General features: G+C 40.6%; 1 protein-coding gene and 1 pseudogene across 1 annotated transcript in view; one reads left to right on the forward strand and one right to left on the reverse strand.

Annotated features, from left to right (window-relative positions):
• The window catches only part of EPB41L4A (erythrocyte membrane protein band 4.1 like 4A), a 245,863-nt gene that overhangs the window by 212,204 nt on the left and 6,930 nt on the right, over positions 1-26,729 (reverse strand). The window lies entirely within an intron of this gene.
• On the forward strand, positions 11,852-12,533 carry LOC118641818 (annotated as a pseudogene).

Raw genomic sequence — 26,729 nt, forward strand, 5'->3', positions numbered from 1 at the left:
TCCTCAGGTGAGGATTTAAAAAAAAAACTGAGTCTAACCCTCATGGTTCAAGTGCATTCTTTTTGTACGACACAAAGTCTAACACAAGCCTCTTCCGTTGTCTAATGCTCAACTGGACATACAGTGACCATTCCAAACCAAGAGAAAACAGGCTATGGGCAGTTTCCATGGTGGAGCCCTCCAAAAGCTCTTTTTAAGTCTAATTTTGACCACTACTACATTTTTTGCATCAGGAGTTCAATTTGGAAATCATTCCAGCATGATGTGCTCCCTATAAATCCTTACTCATTCTTGTGTGAATTGGTTGTGCAGAAAGTACAGGTGTGCAGGAGTATACAGGTGTGCGTGCACACAAACCCCTTAACCGAGGTGGCTGAGCGTGCTGGGCTAGCACCAAACCAGTGCTTCCTCATCATCTCTGCAGACACTGTCTCGGAGGGACAAACACTTGGGGAGCCAGAGCAGCCCACTGTTTTCCAAGGGCATTAAGGGGGTAAGGGAACCAAGGCCAGACTGGAGGCTGAAGAAATGCCAGGGAAGAGGCGCAGAACAGGAGCTGAGGCTGGGACAACACACTCAACCATCCTGGGAGCTTACCCATCATTAAGAGCAAGAAAAGCACAGAAATGTTCACATGTCTCATCACTCCTATTTCTCACCTATAAAGAAAGGACGGGGAGGTCTCACCAGCAGCAAACTGCATAAAAAGACCATCTACTCTTAGATGAAATCCAGCCACTCTGGATTATAAAGCTATAGGCAGTATTTCCCATACTTAGACAGACAATGATCTCAGGCTCACCCAAAGACCCAATACATTCCCCAGCATTTAGGATGAGGGTTGTTAAGGTAACTGCTTAATGGAACCTGTCCAAATCTAGAATCAATCACTTTGGCCAAAACATGATTAGTTACCATAATTCTGTAAGACCTATGAAAGGCAATTTGAGCTGCCTCTTACTCAAAGCACTGATCTAGTTGAATTTAAGAATGTTTTAAGGAAATCGAAAGCCATACTATTTCTCTATTTTATGAACTTAAGGAGGAGCACAAAATGTATAGTTAAAATTGAATCTACTCCTCCAAGCAGAGTAATCATTGCGACCTGAAGGAGAATTACTATGTAATCAAAGGTGTCCTCCCTAGTAAAAAACACCACCACTGTCTCGGGGTACAGTACAGGGCCCAGGGATCAGACAGGAATAGCTGAGGGTCTCATACCAAATGAGTAAACTCAACATGAACCTATGCTATCGAATCCTGAAGAAAGAAAAACCACAGTTACACTAAGAAGTGACTGAAAACAACTAAGGACCAGTGAGAAGATTATACAAAGGTTCCTTCTTATCTATATTTAAATACATATAACGCTCCCTCTCTCCCTACTTATTCAATATAATTACAATTCTATTAAAATATTTTTCATTCACAAAATATTGCTTAGTTGTTATAACTTTATTGATGATATTCTATACAATAATCTTAAACAGATAAATAAGAATTAACCATATATGCTTACTTTTTCTTACCCACAAAGCTACACTTGAAAATTCTTTGATGAAGAGATAAATATGTGGGAACTTAACAAAAAAAACTTCCCTAATTGGCATACGCAAGAAAATTACCACAGAATAATCACAAAAACAGAAAAGACAAGCAGAAAAGACTCTAGTTTCAGATTGTTTAACATAACACTTTCCAACTTTCAAAGAACAATAAGTCTGTGATTCCATAATCTATTACAAAACACAAGAAAAAGACTGAAATGTCCCCAAATGAATTTCTGATGCTGGCATAACCTGGAAATCAAAACTGGTCACAGGCACCATGCCCTCCACATACACCCAGACACCTGTCACACCACTGAAGCCAAGGGGAAGGAGAGGGAAGCACCCATCTCATTCACCCAGAGGACACTGTTCTGAAAAACTCCCCCGGAATATTTGACTCCTCTTTCTTATAGAGAGCCAGTATATGTCAACAATCCCTCAAAAACCCCTTACCCAAAACTCATGGGGCAAGATACACTTCAAGATTCAAAAAATTTCCGGAAAAGCACTACCAGGCATGTCCAATGTACTTCACATGCCTTCAGAGAGTCTGGAGCAATATCATGATATTTCTGAAGCAAAAATGCATAAACATTTACACGATGTGATAAATAAAGACTTTAAATTTCCTCACATTGTAGTCAGGTCTTTTCTTCAAATATACCCAAGTCAGGTCAGGTTTTACAATCAAGTGAGTAATTTTTTTTAAAAAATCTAAGTTTTCAGATTTTAGAATTGTGAAGAAGGGATTATTGTCCTATTATGGAACATTCCACAAATAATAATGTTAATTACTAATAATTCATTGAGTGCCTATTATGAGAGATAATGCACTTGGTGTACATTATCTCTAATTCTTTCTACCACTCTGTGAGGTTTTACAAATGAGGTGCCAAGGGGTTAAGTGTCTTACCCAAAGCCAATTATGGAAAGGACCAGGACCTGAACCCAGATCTGTTCATACTCCATCCTCTATGCTATTATATAGTCAGGTTCTTAATTGCAAACTACAGAAAGTGACTCTAGCAAACGAAAGCAAAGAAGCAATTTTCTGGAAGCATACTGATAGCTCACAAAATGGATAGAAAACATGGAGTAACAAGCTCACAAAATGAGCAAAAGCTATCAAAGGCCAAGTTGCATGAGCCACGACCAAGGTCAAGTTGTAAAATTAGGATGCTGCTATTGGCACCACCATCACTACTGCTACATCTACCCTGCTATGGCAGGGTACACATCACTACTACTACTGGACTCTCGACAACCAAGCACTACCCTAAAGACTTCCTCAATTGTACCTCTGCCTTTGCAAAATTCAGTCTCAGCACTCTGGTCAAGTCTCAGTCACATGCCTCCATGTTTTCATGGTGTGAAAAAGGAATGTCCCACCAATTCCACACCAAGGAGGGGCTCTTTCCCAAAGTGAAGAAGTCAGGACACTGAGCAATCTTCCCCCAAAACTGGAGATTAACAGTACAGCCATTCTAAATAAAATATTTGCCTATCATATTCAATGGCATGCAATAAAGTAGGACTTCCTTCAAGAATAAATTTTTTAATTTTAAGAAATTTATATGGTAATTCATATCAACTAGTCAAATTCTTTTAAATAAAAGAAGAATAAATCAATTAGTGCTTATAAAGGTATTTGATGTATTTTAACATCCATTCTTAATTTTTGTTTGTTTGTTTGTTTTTGTTTGTTTTTTTTTAATCCTCACCCGAGGACATTTTTCCATTTTTTGTTCAGATAGAGCGGGAGGGAGAGACAGGAAGAGAGAGAGAGAGAAACAGCGACGTGAAGGGACACATCGAGTGGCTGCCACCAGCAGGACCAACCAGGGCCGGGGACAAACTGCAACCGAAGTACGTGCCCTTAGCGGGAACCGAACCTGGGTCTCTCAGGACCGCAGGCCGACGCTCTAACCGCTGAGCCAAACCAGCCAGGGCCATCCATTCTTAATTTTTAAACTCTTAGTAAGTTAGGAAAATAAAGCTCTTTTCTTAATTTGATATTCTTCCTCTAAATCTAATTATATTTAAAAGAACAATAGAAAAGGCATTTCAATTTGTCACCACCATTTGTCCATGTCAATTAATGTTTTAATCAATGGTGGTCAGTAAAGAAGAGATGCAACTACCAAATAGTAGAGAGCAAATCATCATTATTTGGCACATGATGGGACTGTACAACTATAGCGAGGATGAAGACTGCAACCCAGACACTAAAAGCCACCCTTGGGAGTGGCCCTTAAATGAATACTATGTGTATGAGAGCCAAGCATCTGGCTATTGGAGAAATTCTGACCCAGTGGAGTAATTTAAATGCAGCTATTCAGACTGAATGTTTAATATTCCATTTTATGATGCAGGAGTAGCTCTTAAAAATAAATATGACATCTTTGAGTGTTTGGGTTTCTTTTGATCAGATCAGATTTGTTTGGTAGCCAGAGATTCAGCAGAAGAGAGAAGGAGAGGGAGAGGACTAGTGGGGGAGAGAGGTTGTAAAAGAAACTGTATACAGGAAGCAGGTGTGTCTGATACACAGTTGTCATATTTCCTTTCCCTGCCTTCTAATTCTCTTAGGTTATCCTCAAACCTGAATAAAGAATATTAATAATTTTTTCAAAGTTATACCCAACCCAGACTTGAATTAGAAGTAACTGAGTATAAAATGGAAAATGCTTTGGGGCAAAGCAGAGACTTGCAGAAGCATGACAGAGCAGTTTTAAGAAGATAAAAGAAACCTTTGGAGAGCAGAAAGAAAAGTCCAAAGCAAGAGCTGATGAATGACAAACAAGACAAGTCAATCTCCATGACCAGATGGTTTTTCTGGTGAATTCTACCAAACATTTAATGAAGAATTAATGTCAATCCTCTTCAAACTCTTCCATAAAAACTGAAGAGGAAGGAACACTTCCAAACTCATTTTATAAAGCCAGCATAACCCTGATACCAAAGCCAGATAAGGCCACTACAAGAGAACTATAGACCAGTGGTTCTCAACCTTCTTAATGCCGCGACCCTTTAATACAGTTCCTCATGTTGTGATGACCCCCAACCATAAAATTATATTCATTGCTACTTCATAACTGTAATTTTGCTACTGTTATGAATCGCCATTGGAAATATGTGTTTTCCGATGGTCTCAGGCGACCCCCAAAGGGGTCGCAATCCACAGGTTGACAACTGCTGCTATAGACCAATATCCCTGATAAATATAGGTGTAAAAATTCTCCATAAAATACTAACAAATTGACTTTAACAACACGTTAAAAGAATCATACATCATGATCAAGTGGGGTCTGGACCTGGGGTACAAGGATTGTTCAACATATGCAAAGCAGTAAATATGATACACCACATTGATAAATAAAACAGAAAAATCATATGATCATCTCAATAGATGCAGAAAAGCTTTTGAAAAAATGCAACATCTTTTCGTGATAAATATGGTCAACAAATGGGGTATAAAAGAAACATACCCCAACATAATAAAGATAATATATGACAAGTCCACACCTTACATCACAATCAATGATGAAAAGTTGAAAGCTTTTCCTCTAAAATCAAGAACAAGATAAAGATGCCCACTCTCAACACTTCTATTTAATATAGTATTGGAAGTCCTAGCCATAGCAGTCAGGCAAGAAAAATAATAAAAGGTATCCAAATTTGAAAGGAAGAAGTACAACTGCCTTTGTTTAGTGATGATCATATATTTTAAAAATTCTACAGATTTTACTAAAAAATTGTTAGAACTAATAAACAAATTCAGTGAAGTGGCAGGATACAAAAATCATTATAGAAAAATCAGTTGTGTTGCCCAGCTGGTGTAGCTCAGTGGCTGAACGTCGACCCATACACCAAGAGGCTGCCTGTTCGATTCCCAGTCAGGGCACATGCTTAGGTTATGGGCCTAATCCCCAGTGGGGGGCATGCAGGAGGCAGTCAATCGATGTTCTCTCTCACCGATGTTTCTATTTCTCTCTTCCTCTCCCTTCCTCTTCCTCTCTAAAAATCAATAAAGGAAAAAGAATTAATAAAAAATAAGAAAAATCAGTTGTTCCTATACATTAACAAAAAAAACATGAAAAAAATAAAACAATCTAATTCACAATAGCATCAAAAACAATTACCTAACTACAAACAAATTAACCAGGAAAGTAAAAGATCTAAACACTGAAAACTATAAGACTTTAATGAAAGATACTGAGGACACAAATAAATGGAAAGATATCCATGTTCATAAATCACAAGAGTTCATATTGTTATAAAATGGCCATATTACCCAAAGTGATCTATAGATTAAAGCAATCCCTATCAAAATTCCAATGGCATTTTTTACAAAAACAGGGGGCAAACCCTAAAAGTTATTTTACAAAGCACCTGAATAGCCAGAGCAATTCTGAAATAGAACAAATCTGGAGGCATCATACTTCCTGATTTTAAACTATATTACAAAGCTATAATAGTCAAAACAGTATGGTACTGGCATAAAAACAGACACATAACCAATGGAACAGAATAGAGCCCAAAAATAAACCCACACATTCATGGTCAATTAATTATGACAAAGGAGCCAAGAATACACAATGGGTAAATAACAGTCTCTTTAACAGTGTTGGAAAAACTGGACAGCCACATGCAAAACAAAAACTGAAATCAGACCTCTATCTTAAACCATACACAAAAATTATCTCAAAACAGATTAAAGACTTGCATGTAAGACCTGAAAGCACAGAATTCCTAGGTAGTAAGCTCCCTGACATTAGTTTTGGTAATGACTTGTGTGTGGGAAGGGGGGGGGGGGGGGGGGGGGGCGGGTAATGTCAAAAGCAAAGACAACCAAAGCAAAAATAAAGAAATACAGCTACATGAGGCCTGGCTGGTATTGCTCAGGGTTAGAGCATTGACCCAAACACTGAAGGGTCTCAGGTTCAATACCCAGTCAAGGGCACACACCTGGGTTGCAGGTTCAATCCTTGGCCCCATCCAGGTCATATATGGAAGGCAACAGGTCAATGTGTCTCTCTCACATCAATCTCTCTCTCTCTCTCTTTCTCTCCCTTCCTCCCTCTCTCCCTCCCTTCCACTCTCTCTAAAAAATCAATGGAAAAAATACCCTCAGGTGAGGATTAACCAAAAAAAAGAAGTATAGCTACATCAAACTTTTATACAACAAAGGAAACCATCAACTAAAATGAAAGGGCAACTTACCAAATAGGAGAAAATATATGCAAATTATGTATCTAATAATTGGATTAACATTCAAATACAGGGTGGAGCAAAAGTAGCTTTACAGTTATGTGTACAGAAAATAATGTAATAAATAATAATACAAGAATAAACTGTTTTGTGTGCTCACAACTGTAAATGTACTTTTGCCCCACCCAATATATAAAGAACTCATACAACTCAATAGAAAAGAAAAAAATCCAATTTAAAAATGGGCAAAGTAACTGATTAGACATATTTCCAAAGAAGACAAACAGATGGCCAACAGGTACATGAAAAGATGTTCAACATCACTAATCACAAGGAAAATGCAAATCAAAACCATAACGAGATATCACCTCATACCTGTTGAATGCTTATCATCAAGAAGACAAGAGATAACAAGTGTTGGTGAAGATATGGAGAAAAGGAACCCTATATACACAGTTGGTGAGAATGTAAATTGCTGCAGTCACTATAAAAAACAGTATGAAGATTCCTCAAAAATTAAAAATAGAACCATAATATGATCCAGCAATTCTACTTCAGGGTATTTATCCAAAGAAAACAAAACACTAATTCAAAAGTTATCGGCAACCCCATGTTCACTGCAGCATTGTTTACAATAACCAAGACATGGAAATGACCTAAGTGTCCATCAATGGACGAATAGGTAAAGAAAATGTTTACACACACATACACACACACACACACACACACACACACACACAGAGGAATGTTATTCAGTCATAAAAAGAAGGAAATCTTGCCATTTGCAACAACGTAAGCGAAACTTGAGGGCATTATGCTAAGTGAAATAAATCAGACAGATAAAGATACTATATGATCTCATTTATATATGGTATAAAAAAAAAGAAACAGAGCAAAACAACAGCAACAACAGAAATGACTAATAGCCAACCTCGCCAATAAAAACTTTATTTTATTTTATTTATTTTTTGTTAATCCTCGCCCGAGGATATTTTTCCACTGATTTTTAGATAGAGTGGAAGGAAGGAAGGGAGTAGAGGTGGGGAGAGAGAGAGGAGACATCATGCGAGAGAGACACATGAATTGGTTGCTTCCCACACAACCCCAACTAGGCCCTGGGATCAAACCTGCAACCCAGGTATGTGCCCTCGAGCAGGAATCAAACCCAAAACCCTTTAGTTTGCGGGATAATGCTCTAACCACTGAGTCAAACCAGCCAAGGCTAAACATGTTAAATGGTAATTTCTCAAATCTTCAAATATATATCAGAGATGATGAGGTTCCAGTCTCACAAGCTCCTGGCAGATGTTCAAATTAGTAGAATTTGTGAAAATAATATTGGCAACATGTATAGATTTCTTTGTAACTAAGACCTTATTCCTTTCTCCCTCTAAGCTTTACTGTCTTCAAAATATTTAAGTTTTGAGCTCATTTTAAATAAATTTTAATATGGTTTAATTAAATTAAAATTTTAATATGGTTTAATTAGTCCTTTCAATTTCACATATTTCTAGCTACTTTAATAAAGAATTCAACCCTAGCATTTCATATTTTTTTAAATATGTTTTTAATGATTTTTTTTTTTGAGAGAGAGAGAGGAAGGGAGAGAGAGAAAAACATTGATGTGCGAGGGAAACATCGATTGGCCGCCTCCTGCACAGCCCCCACTAGGGATCGCATTCATGACTCGGGCATGTGCCCTGACTAGGAATCAAACTGACACCTCTCAGTCCATGGGACTATGTTCAATCCACTGAGCCAAAAGCTGAGTGCATTTCATTTTTTAAAAGCATAATGGAATGAAGCAATGCCTTGCATTCTCTCAGCCTGATGGTCATATCTTTAATAACCACATCTGTTTGCACTAAGACCTAACAAAGGCATTGTCCCCCACTAAGGGACATCATATGTTAAATCCTAGAAATGTACAGTGAATAAACAGCCTCAGCAGTACTAGTCTCATAAACCCTGCTCATAAAATGGCTCAAATCTCACATAAAATATCGTTACAGCGAATTACTCCTCTCTGATTCTAAATTATTTCCAATGGGACAACAAACCTTCAGTAATAAATTTTATTAGATTAAAAATTAATAATGTTAATTTTGATAGATTTTAAAAGACTTACACATCTACAGTAATTATTTTAAGGAAGACAGGGACTTCTGAGTTTATCTATATGCCCCAACATTGATTTGAAATGATGCTCAGGGAATGGGGTTGTCTAGGTAACTGAATTTTCTAAGTTGTAATCCAATAAATGATTGTTACATTTAACTGTCATGCTCTGATCTGTGAAGATGTAAGAGATTGGACTGAGCACTAACTTCAACACATACTGCCAGTATCAACTTTCCTTTTAATTCTATATTTAAGATCATACATATACAGCACATCTCAAAATTAAAGTTCCAGTTTCCAGTTACTTTGATTGGACAGCAAAGAAAGATACTACAGACATGACAGTGGAAGACGGAGTAGCCAGAGAGGCTCAGTGGGAATGGCAAGTGACGCTCCTGCAAGAAAGCAAAAGCAATTGAAGTTAAGGGAAAAGCAACAAACAAGATGATGGTCAATCCTTCCCCTATCACTACCTCACTTGAACTGACCTCACCGCTGACAGAGCCTTCCAGTGGGCCCCTGCCTTAGCTAAAAAAAAAACGATGGGGGGCAAAAAAAAAAGAAGAAGAAGAAACATGGGAAAAGGACAAACTGCCACCTGGATACCTTGAGAGTGTGTGTCCACCTGGAGAGCCCCAAAGATATGGGCCTCACACCTGATACAGAAACCAAAAGCCCAGAGGAGAGAGCTCCCTTCCCACCAGGACTAACGATGGCATAAAAGCACTGAGAATCTGCAAAGACACCGCCATCCAGACACCAGGAGAACAGGAGCTGCAGGAGACACTGTCTGCCCCTCGACTCTGTCAGCGTGTGCCCTTGAGGGACTGACGCAGGGCCCTGCGCCACTCCGGGTAAAGCTCCAAATCTGAGGCCTCGCTGGCCTCTCCACCCCGACTCTGCCCGACAACTCTGCTCAAAAAGGTCCCAGGCTGACTAACAGCCACTGACTGGGCCAGCTCCAGCTTCAACCAGGGATTAAGGCACCTGAACTCTGGTGCCTGATGTGACCATGCCCAGCACAGGTGCCCTCCCTGAAACCATGCAAACGACCATCTCAACAGGACGCCCCAGTTTCCAGCAGGGCTCCAAAGCCTTCTCACCACTTTAAGTATCTCAAAGGTAAAGAACCGCCACTAAAATATGTGTCCAGCTGCCTAAAATGCACTATTATTAGAGTTTCTTACCCCGTAGCAATATTTTTTTAATTGTGTTAAATAATTTGCAAGTTTTCCTTTGAGTTACAAAGTAATATTTATCAAAAAGTCCTCCAAAGTACAGACTAACAAAATTTCCACATTGTCAGATATGCACTATTTGTAAATGACACTGTATATGACATGGTTGTATTCAGTCTTCCAAAGGGTATCTTGGTTGGACCCAGGCAAACAGAACGAGATGGTGGAAACACTGCTGGTGATGGGGTCTGGAGAGCCAGCGGGGACTCTCCCTTTAGCTCCCTACTATGAGTTCTCAGATGTAAACACACACTTAAGAGTGAATCTTTGGCCCTGGCCAATTTGGCTCAGCCATTAGAGCATCAGCCTGCAGACCAAAGAGACATGGGTTTGATTCTGGTCAAGGGCATGCACCTTAGTTGCAGTTCGGTCTCAGCCCTGTGGGGGCTGTGCGGGAGGCAACCAGTTGATGTGTCTCTCTCACATCAGTGTTTCTCTCTCTCTCCCTCCCACTCTATCTGAAGATAAATGAAAAAATATCCTCAGGTGAGGATTAAAAAAAAAAAAAAGAGTAAATTATTGGTCTGTGGGCCTCTGAAGCAGTCGGTTCTTAAATTAATTTAATGAGCTGTGAACACATGCTAAAGTAACTTCTTATCCCAAGAGAGAAATGCTGGACCTGGCGGGGGAGGAGGGGAGGGGGGTATCTGAGGCTTAGCAGGAGGATCAGAGCACGAGTGGAGGGAAAATAAAGTACAATAATTTAAAAAGCAAAGCTCTAACATTTTCTAATATGAGATATTGATTTTGGTCAAAAATTTTATTTCCTGCATTAGGATAGATTTGTATTGGCATTTTTAAAGCATTTTTTAAAAACAAATGGACTTTTGGAATCCTGAAACTGCAATACGCACTTACATATGTTATCTCATTCGCTGCTTTCAACAATGCTGGCATTAGTAGTAGGGACTGCATCAGGTGGCCTCGCCCCTGCATCCAGGGCCCGGCCCAGTGCCTAGCACCTGGAATGTTCCCAAAACGTATTTGTTCCACGAAAGGCTGTCTAAAATGTCCTCTCTGTCTTTTGTTTCTACTCCACTCCACAGCTGAAGCCCAGCTCTCATCACCTCACCCCTAACTGCTTTCCCAGAGTCCAGGCTCCCCCTCCAATCAGTCTGCAGCGATTAACTGCCAGTTGACCTTCATAAAATACCACCAAGACTCTCCTCTGCTTTGACTTACCACACAACACCAGGTCTCAACTCCTCTTTATGGTTTCCAAGTCCTTTATGGAACGACACCAACTGGATGCAACGTGGTTTTCCCTCTGCCTCCGGATTCAGCCAGTTTCTCACATCCCAGGATTTCACTGGGCAGCCCCTCACTTTCTGTACACCTGAGGTCCACTGATTCTTAAAAGGCAAATACAAAACACACTTCTCCACGAGAACCTCAGCTCTTACACTTCAATACCGCATTTCCAGTCCTACTCTAGATTTCACTGTTCTCCTATCATTTCACTTATGTTCATTTTGTACTCCCCACAACAAGCTGCCTGGAGTCGAGAAGAAGGAAAAGTAGTAACATTTACTGAACACCAGCGAGTGTCAGACATGACATGGGGTACAAACTACCTGGGTGAATAGTAAGCACTGTTAAAACTTCCACTGAGCCTCTTTTCCGGCTGGAACCCTGGAGGGTGCAGACGAGAAGAAGAAGGTCCTTGCTGTGCCAGAAACTCTTAAGAAAAAGCGAAGGAATTTCACAGAGCTGAAGATCAAGCGCCTGAGAAAGAAGTTTGCCGAAAAGATGCCTTGGAAGGCGAGGTGGAAGCTCATCTATGGAAAAGCTAAGCACTGTCACAAGGAATCCAGGCAGATGCACAGAAATGAGATTCGAATGGCTAGGATGACAAGAAAAGCTGGCAACTTCTATGTACCTGCAGAACCCAAATCGGCACTTGTCATCAGGATCAGAGGTATCAATGGTGTGAGCCCAAAGGTCCGAAAGGGGCTGCAGCTTCTTCGCCTTCGCCAGATCTTCAACGGCACCTTTGTTAAGCTCCACAAGGCTTCGATTAACATGCTGAGGATTGTACAACCGCATATTGCATGGGGGTACCCAAATCTGAAGTCAGTAAATGAATTGATCTACAAGCGTGGTTATGGCAAAATCAACAAATAACGAATTGCCCTGACAGATAACACATTGATTGCTCGATCTCTTGGTAAATATGGCATCGTCTGCATGGAGGATCTGATTTCATGAGATTTATACTGTTGGAAAATGCTTCAAAGATGCTAACAACTTCCTGCAGCCCTTCAAATTATCTTCTCCACGAGGTGGAGTGAAGAAAAAGACCACCCATGTTGTAGAAGGTGGAGATGCTGGTAACAGGGACGACCAGATCAACAGGCTTATTAGGAGAATGAATTAAGATTTCTACCATGGTTATTTTTATAATCTGGTCATTTAATAAACAGTGAGTGCTTTAAATTGAAAAAACAAAAAAAACTTCCACTGAATTGACTGGCTTACATTTTCTTATGGACGACCTTTTAATTACATAGGGTCTCACTCCATGAAGTAGCCTTAAAGAAGAAAGTAAAATCCCCCCAAAACAATTGTCGTAATTAAAAAAGCAAAATGCTCCTGAGTCTGAAAAAGAACAAACAGCTTCCCTTTCCCCTCCCTACCAAATCAAAAGCTCAAGAAAACAGAAAATGTAATTGCTTTTCCTGGACCCTGTCCACTATACGAGGGGGACTAAAAATGCCGCAGGAATCTGAGAAACCTGAGTAATGAATGGTTAATTGTGGCTCCAGACTAGATAAACCATAAACACGATCTCGAGGTTTGACAGCTAGCACCCGTCACCACAGCCTATGATCGTAGATACAACCCATCAGACTTCCAGAGCTAGAAGGCAGCTCAGCAATTCATTCTGATGTTAAAATGCTTGTATCAAATGTACATTTAACATGTTCACTACCCAGGGTCTGCAGAATCCTTTCCTCATCCTACATTCAGTTAAGAACTCAAAGTCCCTGGGTAGAAGGAAACTATTTTTCAGTCAAGGATGTCTCGTTAATTTTGAAGAATTTTTTTTTTAAAGGTTATGCCTGTATGCCACCGATACCACCAAAAACACCAGAATGAAGCAATAGCAAATGTGCATGAGGATTGCGTGTGCTTTATTGTCAGCCTAAAAGTTCTCATTTATGAGGAAGAGTAAAATCTATTCGTATGAAAATTACAGATATTTCTAAATATTTGGATTCTTATTGACTCTAACTCCTTTTTCGGCCTGCAATAGGAATCTAACAAAATCTAACACAAGATATGCAGCCAACTATGTCAAGAAACATGAAAAAGCTCAAATAAAAAACCTCACCCTACCACTAAATTAGAAAGAGAACAATAAGAAAAGCCCAGAATAAGTAGAAGGAAGGTAATAATAAAGATCAGAGTGAATGACATAGAGACTAAAAAACAAAACAAAAACAAAAGATCAATGAAACCAAGAGCTGATTCTTTGAAAGGATAAACAACATTGATGAACCTTTAGCCAGACTTATCAAAAATCAAAGAGAGAACCTGGTCAGTTTGGCTCAGCAGTTAGAACGTCGGCCTGCGGTCCAGAGAGACCCAGGTTCGGTTCCCGCTAAGGGCACGTACCTCAGTTGCAGTTTGTCCCCAGCCACGGTTAGTCATGCGGGTGGCAGCCACTCGATGTGTCCCTTTCACGTCGATGTTTCTCTCTCTCTCTCTCTCTCTCTCTCTCCCTCCCACTCTATCTGAACAAAAAATGGAAAAATGTTCTCGAGTGAGGATAAAAAAATAAAAATCAAAGAGAGAGGAACCAAATAAATAAAATCTGAAATGAAAGAGGCGAAGTAACAACTAACATCACAGAAATACAAAGGATTGTAAGAAAATACTTTGAACAACTATATGCCAATGAACTGGACAATCTGGGTGAAATGGACAAGTTCCTGGAAACAATGCAATCTGCCAAAACTCAATCAGAAGGAATCAGAAAACCTGTATAGGCTAATAACAACTAATGGAATTAAAGTAGTAATCAAAAAAGACCCACCAAACAAAAGCCCTGGACTGGATGGCTTCACAGGTGAGTTTTACCAAACAGTTAAAGAAGAATGAACACCTATCCTCTTCAAACTATTCCAAAAAATTCAAGAAGAGGGAACACTTCCAAGCTCTTTTATAGATGCCAGCATTATTCTAATTCCAAAACCAGATAAAGACACTACAAGAAAAGAAAATTATAGGCCAATATCACTGATGAACACAGATGCTAAAATTCTCAACAAAATATTACCAAATCAGCCCAGCTGGTGTGGCTCAGTGGTTGAGAGTCGACCCATGTACCAACACGTTGCCTGTTCAATTCCTAGTCAGAGCACATGCCCAGGTTGTGAGCCAAATCCCCAGTGGGAGGCATGCAGGAAATGGCCAATTGATGTTCTCTCATCAGTATTTCCATCTCTCTCTCTACCTCTCCCTTCCTCTCTCTCTAAATAAAGAGAAAAAAAAAAAAACATTACCAAATCAGATTCGGCAATACACTAAAAAAATCATACACCATGACCAAGTGGGATTTATTCTGGGGATACAAGAATGGTTCAATATTCACAAATCAATAAATGTGATACACCACATAAACAAAATGAAGGATGAAACCATACAATCACATCAATATATGCAAAAAAAGTATTCAACAAAATCCAGCACCAATTTATGATAAAAACTCTCAGCAAAGTGGGAATAGAGAGATCATATATGAACTTAATAAAGGTCATATACGACAAAACTAGAGCCAACATCATACTCAATGGGCAAAAACTAAAAGCATTTTTCTTAAGATCAGGAACAAGACAGGGATGTCTGCTTTCACCACTCTTATTTATCATAGTACTAGAAGTCCTAACCACAGCAATCAGACAAAAAGAAGAAATAAAAGGCATCCAAACTGGAAAGGAGGAAGTAAACCTGTCATTATTCACTGATGACATGATATTGATATAGAAAACCTTAAACACTCCACCAAAAAAACCTGCTAGATTTAATAAATAAATCCGGTAAAGTAGCAGGATACAAAATTAACACCCAGAAATTGATGGCATTTTTATACACCAATAATGAACTCTCAGAAAGAGAAACTAAAAAAAAATCCCATTTACCATTGCAACAAAAACAAAAAATAAGCTACCTGGGAATAAACTTAACCAAGGAGATAAAAGACCTGTACTCAGAAAACTACAGGACATTGAAAAAGGAAACAGAGAAAGATACAAGCAAGTGGAAACATATACTGTGTTCATGGATTGAAAGAATTAACATCATTAAAATGTCCACACTACCCAAAGCAATCTACAGATTCAACACAATCTCTATTAAAATACCAATGGCATATTTCATAGATATAGAACAAATATTCCAAATTTATATAGAACCAAAAAGCCCCCCATTGCCACAGCAATCTTGAGAAAGAAGGACAAGGTAGGAGGGATCACATACCAGATATCAGGTTATACTACAAAGCCACTGTAATCAAAACAGCCTGGTACTGGCACAAGAACAGGCATATAGACCAATGGAACAGAACAGAGAACCCAGATATCAACCATGCCAATATGGTCAATTAATATTTGACAAAGGTGGCAAGAACATACAATAGAGTAAAAACAGTCTCTTCAATAAATGATGTTGGAAACATTGAACAGGTACATGAAATCATGAAACTAGACCACCAACTTACACCATACACAAGAATAAACTCAAAATGGATAAAAATCTTAAATGTAAGTCGCAAAACCATAAATATCCTAGAAGAAAACATAGGCAGTAAAATCACAGATATCTCACATAGAGCAAGGGCAAGGGAAACAAAGGAAAAAATTAACAAATGGGACTACATCAAACTAAAAAGCTTCTGCACAGCAAAAGAAACCAACATCACAATGAAAAGGGAATCCACTGTATGGGAGAACATATTTGCCAATGATACATCTAATAAGGGGTTAATTTCCAAAATATACAAAAAATTCGTACAACTCAATACAGAAAGACAATCCCATTAAAAAATGGGCAAAGGACCCAAATAGACACTTCCCCAAAGAGGACATACAGATGGTCAATAGATATATGAAAAAATGTTCAATGTCACTAATCATCAGAAAGATGCAAATTAAAACTATAATGAGGTATCATCTCACACCTGCCAGAATGGCTGCCATCAACAAATCAACAAACAACATGTGCTGGCAAGGATATGGAGAAAAGGGACCCCTAGTACACTGATGGTGGGAATGCAGACTGGTATAGCCACTGTGGAAAACAGTATGGAGGCCCTCAAAAAAATTAGAAATGGAACTTCCATTTGACCCAGTAATTCCACTTCTAGGAATATATCCTGAAACACTAATCACAAATAATATATGTACCCCTATGTTCATAGCAGCGTTATTTACAATTGCTAAGATCTAGAAACAGCCCAAGTGCACTCAGTAGATGAGTGGATAAAAAAGCTGTGGTACATGTACACAATGGAACACTATGCAGCTGTAAAAAAAGAAGGATCTCTTACCTTTTGAGACAGCATGAATGGACCTGGAGATTATTATGCTACATGAAATAAGCCAGTCAAAAAAGACAAATACCACATGATCTCCCTTATATATAGAACCTAATGAACAAGATAAACTGACAAACAAAATAGGGCCAGAAGTAATGCATGCATAGAACAGAATAACAGATCTCAGTGGGGGTGGGGGACAGACAGGAAGAGATTAACCAAAGAACATATATGTGTATATGCATAGCCCATGGGCACAGACTACAGTATGGGGAAGGCCTGGGGTGGGGCAGGGGTTGGGCACAGAGGAACAACAAGAAAATGGGAGATATCTGTAAAACTGTCAACAATAAAAAAATAAAATAAAGAAGGAAGGAACTAAAAAAAAGAAAGAAAGAAAGAAACGCAGCCATATTTACCCAAGCAGTGCCAATGAATTTTCTTCCATGGAAAAAAGATCAGCAAATGAGAGCCAAACTCTGACAAATGCATGCAACGAGACTCAAAATACCCCAGTCAACTTAAAGCCATCTTTGCTCATCATTTTTGGTTGAACATGCTTAGAAAACTAACAGCTTGGCATGTCTAATAAGCGCCATGGATTCCACCCCGAGAAGCAGAATTTATTACACATGGGGAGAAATGGTGCATTTTGTTGTCACTTTGCTCCCCTACCCTCGGGCAGAAAGCACAAGATTGTCTAACCATTTGAGAGCATTTGGTTTGACTGGTAAAACCAAAACAAAGGAGTGCCTGCCTTCTGCTTTGGGCTGAAAACCACAGCAGTTTTTTTGTTTGTTTTTTAATATGTTCTGATTGATTTTTTAAAGAGAGAGATGCAAACATCAATGTGAGAACATGGATTGGCTGCCTCCTGCACTCCCCCCACCAGGGATGGAGGCTGAAACCCAGGCCTGTGCCCTGCCCAGGAATCACACCGGGTCCTCTCAGTCCATGGGATGCCGCTCAATCCGCTGAGCCACATGGGCCAGGCCACAGCAGTCTTTGTTGGGAAAATGGCTTTGGTCAAGTCAGCAGCGACAGCAGCAAGTGAGGAAGCGCATGGAAGACCCAGCAAACCACAAGCAATTTAGCACTAAAAAAAATCACCACCCTTCCCCTGGCAGGAAAAAAAAAAAAAATTCTGTGTTGTTTTCAGCTTTTCAATGACACTAGCAGGCAAGCATGTTAAAAAATGAATAATTTTACAGTGAAACTTTTCAAAAAAATAATGTCTTGAGTAAAGCAAGGTACATCTTGTTGAACATGCACGCCTGTCCTCAGTAGTCCCTATTTTCATGTTAAGAAAATGTTGTTTCAGGACTTAAATACTCCTTGTCTTTTAAAAACAGTATTTAAGCCCTGGCCGGTTTGGCTCAGCGGTTACAGCGTCGGCCTGCGGTCCTGAGACACCCGGGTTCGGTTCCCGCTGGGGGCATGTACCTCGGTTGCAGTTTGTCCCCGGCCCTGGTTGGTCGTGCGGGTGGCAGCCACTTGATGTGTTCCTTTCACATCAATGTTTCTCTCTCTCTCTCTGTTCCTCTCTCTCCCTCCCACTCTACCTGAACAAAAAATGGAAAAATGTCCTCAGGTGAGGATAAAAAAAAAAAAAAAAATTAAAAAAAAAAAAACAGTATTTAAAAGGAAGATAATGGTTTCCTAGAGAGCAGTCATGTAGTATTTACTCTTAAACACAACTGACCACACAACTGACCCAGATATTAAAATGATATTTAAATGTTAGGTCACTTGTCTTTCTCCCTCTAGTGTACACACACACACACACACACACACACACCACACACACACACACACACACACACACACGACTTGGCATTTTCAAGTAGGAGGAAAACTCAAGGATCTCTAACCTGAAAACACACAAGAAGCCCAAGTTTCTTCAGCACCATTCACAAAGGAAATCTGTGACCTACGGAAATTGATGTGCTGTCAGCCTGGGGTCTGATTTCCTTTACAGCCTTGCTCTTTGGGCATCACCACCATGCCTGTGTCAATACTGATGTTTCCATGACACTGTCACAGCCTGCTCTCCCGGGAGCCTGCAGTGGCTTCAAGGCAGTCTAGGGGAAGTTCTTCTGGGTGTGCGGGACAAAGAGTCTAGGAAATAATGATTTATTAAGGTTTTCATGATACTAAAAAGGGGGCTCTTCAGGTTCTTACAAAGAAAACATCGTAATAAACCCAATGTCTTCATCACAAAAATTAACTAAAATTAAAATTAACATCGTAATAAACCCAATGTCTTCATCACTAAAATTAACAGAAGAATTGCAAACATTCTTTTTTTAGGCATAATTTACTCCTACAAGGAATTTTAATGAGTAAATCCTGCCAGGTTCCCAAATCTAAGTTTCATTGTTGAAACATATCTTCATCAAGTGATCACAATTATCTAAACTGAACTTACCTCTTTATGCTGGGCAGGCAAGCTGACTACACCACCACCAAAAATGAAAAGGGATTTATTTTCAGCTAGAACCTTCAAAAAGTTGAAAAGCTATATATAAAGGTCGACATCAAAAAAAAAGAAAGGAAGAAAAAGAAGGAAGGAGAAAGCTGGTAGTTGTTTTCAAACTAATCTCTGTTCAACCTAATAAATCAGTTTTCTGGTGAGGAAATGCAAGTACAAATAATAAAAAGCCTTTTAGGGAAAACTGTTGTTTGTCTCATTGTTTAGAACTGTTTAAGAGCATTCTAAGTCATCATTTCACTTTTTTTAAATCTCCCATTAACTCAGCACTATATGGCTACATAAAAATAACAACAGTTAACATTAACTTGGTATTTCTCGTATCATCATGTGCTAGGCACTGTTTGAAGCCCTTACATGTATTATTTCATCCACACCTCACAGCAACCTATGAATGTATAGTAGTATTATCTTCAGTCCACTGACGATGAAACTGAGATACAGAATTAAATAACTTGCCTAAGTGCACTAGTTAGAAAATGATAGAGCTGCAATATAATTATTAATACTCCATCCCACTTTAAAATTTTGCAAGAGTTTTTTTCAGTCATTATCCCCTTTGAACTTCACCCCACCTGTGATATTGATGGAATAACATAAGCATCAACTCAATTTTACAAATGCAAAACCAAGGCTCCACAGCACCTTTTCCCAGCTAGTGAATGAAGGAGTTGGGACAGGAATCTGGATTTTGTGAGTCTATATTCTCTCCTTCTCCCACTACACAAGCTGTCTTTCTTATTGTAAACACTCAATAAAAGGATTTTCATTAAGCACTGATTATTTTTCAAAGCAAATTTCCAGATTTCTCAAAGCATAATTCTAGCTCCAGATGGTCACAATTTTATTTAATTAACCACTTTATCCCTGGCACCAGGTACAACGCCTGGCACACAGCAGACTGTGAGGCCGAGTGTTCCCCAGATACTCATCTTCCTCCACCGAACCCGTTCCTTCATCTGCACTCCGGCTACCTGGCCATCCTGAACCATATTCAGAGCTACAGTCCATCCTCCCAAGTCATCACTTTGGGGAGGCCAAACTCTATATAAATCCACAATCCAAAATCCCAAAAAATATGAACACCAAATGTGTTACCTTAGGTTTGAAGCCAAACTCACTGGATGACTATGGTGGTCCACCCTCAAGGAGGCTTCCAGTGACCCCTGTCTCCCAGCATTCACAGCCTTACACAGTCCCCTCTCACACCAAGCTTGGTTGGTGTGACCAACACGATACCACAGAAGTAACAGGAGGTTGTAAAAGACCAAGGCTTCCATCTTGGGCCTTCTCTCTTTCTAGAATCACTTGCTTTGGAGGAAAGCCAAATGCCACATTGAGGGGACACTAGGAATCTACAAAGAGGCCCGTGTGGAGAGAAACTGAGGCCTGCTAACGTGCAGGTGAGAGATCCTGGAAGCAGACCCATCACCTAGATGACTGACCCTCGGCACAGCTCAAGCGCAACCTCATGAGAGACTCTGAACCAGAGACCCCAGCGAAGCTGCTCCTGGATTCCAGACCCACAGAACCTGTAGATGATAATGTTCATCCCTTTAAATGCTAAGGTTGGGATGTAACCTCCCACATTACAATAGATAACTAATAATAGATAACTAATACTGGGACACAATCTGTTATAAACTGGCATTAGGCTACTTAGAGTCTCCATTTATCCCCACTTCCTGTGGACACACAATTGATGAGCTGCACACATATGAGTGTGCTTGTGTTAGAAAGTACCGCCCAGGTCTGACTAGAGATGTTGTGTAATGAATGGTATATATACCAAATCGCCTGGCTGGAATCTGAAAAATGTTGCATCTCGAAACACACCTGGCCCCAAGGGTTTCAGATAAGGCACTGAGAACCTGTATTCAATTTTCCTTAAACACTTTTCTGATTAACCCTATCGTGGCATATAAGAAATAGGATTTCGCCCTGGCTGGTTTGGCTCAATGGTTAGAGTATCAGCCTGAGGTCCCGGGTTCGGTTCCTGCTAAGGGCGCGTACCTCGGTTGCAGTTAGTCCCCGGCCCTGGTTGGGTCGTGCGGGTGGCAGCCATTCAATGTGTACCTTTCACATCCATGTCTGTCTGTCTTTCTCTCTCTCTCTCTCTCTCTCTCTCTCTCTTCCTCTCTCTCCCTCCTGCTCTATCTGAACAAAAAATGAAAAAATGTCCTCAGGTGATGATAAAAAAAGAAAAAGAAATAGGATTTCTTATAAGGATTTTTACACCTCTTAGCGTCTCCATGACATAACCCAATACCTGATTGTAAATTGTCTTGTATTGTACTCTGTTGTTTTATAAGTAAATCTTTCCACCTAAAAGTTAAACTTCTGATGGGCAGGAATCCTCCCTTTATTTCATCATCCCCACCAAAAAAACCTTGATGCTACTGGGACCACGAGAAGCTCTGAATAAATTATTGTAGAATTAAGTTCACAAATCCATACCTGCAATCATAGGTACACAGCATTGGTCCAGATCCCCATAAACCCTCACACTCAAAACCAATTTATCATCAAATCATTGCCCTGGAACATGATGCAAAAACAGCGTCTGAAAGAAAAAAGAAGCTGGCTCTCTGAGGAATTCTGGAAATTTTGCACATCCCTCAAGTGCCCGCGTAAACAGAAGCAGAAGCACGAAATAATCATTATCAGGGGAGAAGATCTATTAGCCTCCTGATGATAGGCCCATCTGAAATGTTTCAAGGAAAGAGCAATTTTACCTTTCTGCTTTCCTCTCTCCAACCCTCCCTTGGGCAATCAGAAGGGTCACTAATCAGTTTTTAATTTTCTTTCCTGGAGAGATTTAGCACGGAGCTGTAAGAATTCAGGGTAAAGGCTTCAATTCACAAAATAAAGAGCAAGGAACAACTGAGTGATAGGAGCTCTGAAACTAAATGAGTTCTAGACCTTTTAGATCCATAAGCACTTTCCAAAAAAGCCAAAAAATTAAAATGCAATAAACACTGTTCGGAAAAGAAAGTTCCACGTAAACAAACTCTTTTCCAAATTGGAGAAGAAAGGAAAAAAAGATTCCCTGGGACAAAAGGGTCTCTTCCTCCTCTAATCTGCCGGAAGGAGTTCCACAAGCCCAAATGCCAAGACTGCAGAAGGCCATCAGGCCAGACCAGAGCCTTATAAAGACTCAATGTAAGAGGAGCAGGGCTGGGCGCCGGGACAGGGAGAGGCGGGGAGCATGGGAGGAGATGGGATTGGCAGTAAACCTAAATGATTTTCAGCACATTCTGACCTCTCCCTCTGTAATCAGCTCTCAGCCCTCCCTCCCTGGCGTGCTGCAAAGAGACTGCAGGTGGGTAGGCACTGAGGACATGACCAGATGGGAAACCGAGGGCCAGGGTTCTAGGACCGAGGTTCTGGGCTCTGGCCAATCACTGCCCTTCACTGGGTCCCCGTCCCTCGCCTGCTGAATGGGAGAATTAGATGGCTCCGAGGCCAGGTCTACGTTTCTGTCATAAGTGAAATCCAGTCGGTTGTAATTTATGTCATCCCTTCCACATTCTCCCTCCGTGCCTGCGCGGTCTCGGGCGGCATCGTGGGGCTGAATTAGCTAAGGGCACGTGACCGCACGCGGGCCTGGTGCAGAGAATCAGACAGCTGAACTACTGGGCAAAAGAAGAAGTGGCCGAGAGGAAAAAGCAATGACAAGTAGAGACGAGTTTGTGTGAAAGATTCTGTCACGCTGCGGCATTTAGATTACAGATGGTTGAGATTTTCTTCACAGAGGGAATTGCCTGCGGCCTGAACATCTAGTGGGGCTTTTTCAGGTGTCTGAACACTGCAGACATTTAAAATGTACAATCCAGACATAGCTGCAAAGCTTCTATTCGTTTGAGTTCTGTTTCAGTACCACTCAGACTTGCTGGGACTTCCCTCAGCCACAGGGAATGCCGGTCCAGTTCCATGAAAGCCATCCATCCTCATCCCCCAGGCCTTCACCTCAATCCTTCCAGGAATCCTGGAAGTTCACGGTCGAAAGGAAGTCACGAAGGGTGGGGGAGGGTGGATGCATTCAGAACCGGTCTTCGAACCATCTAAATTATTTTCCTAAGAGGAAAACACTGTACAGCACAAATCTCCAGCAATTTCTCAACATTTCAAGGTAATAAATGAAAACCACATACCTATTTAAATATTAACTTTTCTAACTTGCTACATCTTCACCTATCAAAACTAACAAAGTTAGTTGTGTGCAAAATATACACAAATACACTTTTTCCAGCCTTCCACCAAGGAATTTACAGAAAGAGCCTGCAAGAACCAAAGGCAAATCCTTCACACGATGTCAGTAGCAACACTCAGAGCTTGTATGGAAAAGTTTTTTGAAAATCTAAATATTCAGTCAAGATTTCGAGTTACAAAAGCAATAGCAGGAGCATGACTAAAACAATCCTATCAGTCCTTCCTCAAAAATGACAGACATTTACTGAGCACCACCATGTGCCTGACACTTTTCTGAGTTCTGGAGGATTTAACAGTGGATAAAAATTAGACAATGTCTGCTGTCCCTCTGGAAGTTTACAGGAAATGTTTCTCAAAATATTACATGTCGCCCTGGCCAGTTTGGCTCAGCAGTTGAGTGTCGACCTGTGGACTAGAGAGTGCCGGGTTCGGTGCCTGCTAGGGGCACGTACCACAAAAAATAAATAAATAAAACATAAAAATAAATATATTACATGTCAATTTGTTTTAACTGAGAGCTTTCTCTGCTGAATCACACACACACACCCCGTACCAAGTAACTAGCAAACATAAACAAGACGCATACAGATAAGCATGTAGATCAATGGAACAGAACTGAGAGTCCAGAAATTAATCTTCAGATTTATTGTCCACTGATTTTTAATAATGGTACTAAGTCAACTCAATGGAGAGCAAACGGTCTTTCCAACAAATGAGCTGAGACAACTGGCTATCCACATGAAAAAGAATGACAAGTGGATCATAGACCTACATGAAAGAGTTAAAGCCATAAAACTCTTAGAAAAAAACAGAAGTACAAGTCAGTGGTCTCTGTGAATATCGCACCAGCATGCTCCTCCACATCTAAAAACCACCCATGCCCTCAGACAGCCAGCCTCACTTTGGGTAGGGGTAGGAGATTAGATACCCCATATTGGAATTTAGAAAGAATTTACTAGCAAATAACAGACGATACCTAGTGATGGCTACTATTTATTGGACACCTTTGATCCTATCTGCCTAAAGTTCGTTTCTCAAAATCTTACAGTCATCCTATGAGGCAGGTATTGTCCCCTCAACTTATAAACGAAGACAGGGAGGCTAGTTCCAAGAGGAGTTATTCCGCTAACTGCAAGACCAACACTGCCATGGCAGACCAGGATTTAAACGCAAGGCAGGAACAGCAAAACGACAGGCTGAAGGCAATCACACAGCACCTCGGTGAGGAGGCTGGCTCAGGTGTGAAGGGCGAGGGCCTGGACTAAACTGGGAGCAGTGAGGATGGTGGAGAAAAATCAGTTTTGACAAATGACAGGGCAGCAGCGGCTCCCAGTCTGCTTCTCAAACACGGCTCTGAATGAAGGGCGAGGTGGGACCTGGATGGCTTAAACATTCCAACGATCTCTGCGGGCTAGCTCAGGAACCTACCTGACCCTCGTGCGTGACACTGTATGGAAAACTGTATTTTAAACAAGGTACTTTCTAACCAACTTCTGGGACTCCACCCTCACAGAGTCAGAAACCCGCCGCATTAGGAGTGCTGCTTCTAAAGAGTCTCCTGCTGCGTTCGGTTTCCTCTTGGGCCGTGGTTTGCTGATTCCTGCCCTGCCATCTGACCTTCTGCTTACTGTCCATGGGCTAGCACTCAGCACCTCTGGGTTTTCCTTGCCTGCTGCCATCTCTCTTGTTCTAACTTCCTTTTGGCACGCCAATGTCCTTGAAAACAAACTGCTCACATGTTTGGAAGCCAGGCCCTTTCATGTCTCCAGTGAGTACTAGGACAGCCTCTGGAGAAGCCATCTCAGGCTTTGGGGAATTCTCAGCAAGAGTGCTCAGCTACAGAGAAGTGAGTTATTAACAATAGGCTGCATTAAGGAAGAGTGGCTGTTTCACTTTAAAAACAAAACAGGAAATACACATGGCTCTGAGGCCACAGGAATGCAATTCATTTCGGAGAATGGTATTGACTTTGCAAAGTGTAGTTACAGACTTTTTGAGTCACAAACTAAACTGGCTGCTTCCTGACCATACCATACCTAGTCTCTACCTAAACAAGTAATAACAGATACCTGGTTAACCTTAATATAGGAGAGTTAGAAACAAAGCTGATGAGGCAGAAGCAAATGGCAGGCACACGCATTACAACCCAAAGCAAGCTGACCAGACTTAACTTGTGGCTAAAATATCAGAGACAAAGCTCAGCCAAAGCAGTCCATCTCAGACACCCTAGAGGGGCGTGGCGAATCTGATAGCTCACCTTTATCATAGGCCTGCAGAAAAATACACTGTGCATCAGAATGAAAAATTTATCATTTGCCATAAAAACCCAATATTTAACTTATTGACACTGTCTTTTCCACTAAACCTTAGGGCAGTGCCAGATGAGGTTTATGTCACATTGTGTCTGGACTCAGGAGTAAAACTGAGTGATACAGCAAAATTTAAAAACACACCACGGGTCCCTGCCTGTAAACCCACACTGCAAAACCAACTGACACCTTCTCAGACGGTTCAGAGAACAGGAGACAAGGAAGAAAAAGCAACTAAAATGTGAGAAGCTGTTATCCATTCTTGATATAGGCCCTTCTTCCAAAAGATTCTAAGTTGTAAGGGGAAAGTTATATTTTCTAAAAAGAAAGACTTAGTAGCTACCTCTACAATACAAAACTGGTGTGGCTCGTGTTTTCTGGAATAGCTGCTGGTTGGTTTTTCAATGTGCTACAGGCATGCAGTCCACTGCACCATCCCATTTTCTACCCATTATCAATATAAAAATTAGAGTATCCTGGCAACAGATTTTGCCCAGTGAGATTCATTTTATTCTGAGATCTTTTCTAGTAAAAATATAATGAACCTCAGAGGATTTTCAGTACGGCCTATTCCAACTGTAATACTTCATTCATTCCTCTATTCAAATTATAGCAAAGAAGCATCTCTTACATGAGGTGTACAGTTCTAGCTGCTGCGGATCACAGGTAGGGGCTCACGGGCTGCTGGAGGAGACAGATGAGTCCAGACACAATGCTTGCAGAGTGATAAGTGCTATAACAGAATGTGTGTGATGCACTGACAAGTGCTTAGCTCTGACACGTCAGGCTGGGTTGAAGGCTTTCTAGCAGATGAGACACTTGACTTAAGTGTCAAAAGGATGAGTTCAGATGAGTGTGTGCTTAGAGAAAGGCAAAAGGGTACACCACTCAATGGGAATCCCATGCATAAAGGCACAGGAGGGTCTGGTATGTTTGGGAGACCAAGCAGTTCTGTATGTACACCAGGCAGATTGTTTGGGTAGGCAGGGCCAGATCAGGTAGGGTGCTAACCCAAACAATGAATTTTGGACTTAACAGTAGAAGAAATCAGTCACTAAAAGA

Source organism: Molossus molossus, unplaced genomic scaffold, assembly GCF_014108415.1.
Source record: "Molossus molossus isolate mMolMol1 unplaced genomic scaffold, mMolMol1.p scaffold_m16_p_3, whole genome shotgun sequence".
In the NCBI taxonomy this organism is placed as follows: Eukaryota; Metazoa; Chordata; class Mammalia; order Chiroptera; family Molossidae; genus Molossus; species Molossus molossus.